The 965-nt window shown below is 32.5% G+C and overlaps 1 non-coding gene across 1 annotated transcript; it reads right to left on the bottom strand.

The window, feature by feature from the left end:
• Positions 1 to 547: 547 nt before the first annotated feature.
• Positions 548 to 653, bottom strand: LOC115895811. Its single transcript, XR_004055914.1, has one exon. It is a non-coding gene; the product is annotated as a U6 spliceosomal RNA (small nuclear RNA).
• Between the last annotated feature and the right edge of the window lie 312 nt (positions 654 to 965).

Below are 965 nucleotides of genomic sequence, written 5' to 3'. Positions count from 1 at the left end.
CAGTTTTAATTTTCTGAATATGACTAGTCAGTTCTCCCAGCATCATTTATTACACAAATAATTCTTTCCCTATTGCTTGTTTTTGTCAGGTTTGTTGAAGATCTGACAGTTGTAGGTGTGTGGTCTAATTTCTGGGTCCTCTATTCTGTTCCATTGCTCTGTTTGCCTGTTCCTGTACCTGTACCATGCTGTTTTAGGTTTTAGTTACTGTAGCCTTATAGTATAGTTTGAAGTCAGGTAATGTGATGCCTATAGCTTTTATTTTATTTTATTTTTTCCTTAGGATTGTCTTGGTGGCTATACAAGCATACAAGCTCTTTTTTGGTTCCATATGAATTTTAAAATAGTTTTCTTTTTCTAATTCTGTGAAGAATGTCAATGGTAGTTTAATGAGAATAGCACGGAATCTATAAATTGCTTTGGGCTGTATATGGCCATTTTCATGATGTCGATTCTTCCTATGCATGAAGATGGAATGATTTTCCATTTGTTTGTGTCATCTCTAATTTTTTGAGCAGTTGTTTGTAGTTATTCTTGAAGAGGTCCTAAAAATATGAAATGTTTCATGAATTTTGCATCATCCTTGCACAGGGGACATGCTAATCTTCTCTATATTGTTCCAATTTTAGTATATATACTGCTGAAGTGAGCACTATAAAAGATTTTCTAGAAACAATGCCACATATATAGGTAGTCACAAAATTCTATCTTGCATAGCCACATTTTCAAGATAATATTATTTCTTAATCATATGCTATCTTTTCCTACACCCAATGTATTTTCTTTTAGTGAAAAATATTTTTAAAATGGGACTTCAAGGCTACAGTTGTAGGACACAATTGTATTTGCTTCTTAATGTTTCAGTATGATAGCTCTTATTTGTATGTGTTATACAGTCATGAGCAGTATAACAATCATAGACCATATAAATGATGGTGGTCCCATAAGATTACAATAGAGCTAAA

Source organism: Rhinopithecus roxellana, chromosome 2 (genome assembly GCF_007565055.1).
Source record: "Rhinopithecus roxellana isolate Shanxi Qingling chromosome 2, ASM756505v1, whole genome shotgun sequence".
Lineage (NCBI taxonomy): Eukaryota > Metazoa > Chordata > Mammalia > Primates > Cercopithecidae > Rhinopithecus > Rhinopithecus roxellana.
Note: the sequence above shows the minus strand (reverse complement) of the source record. Positions and strands in the feature narration are given on the sequence as shown.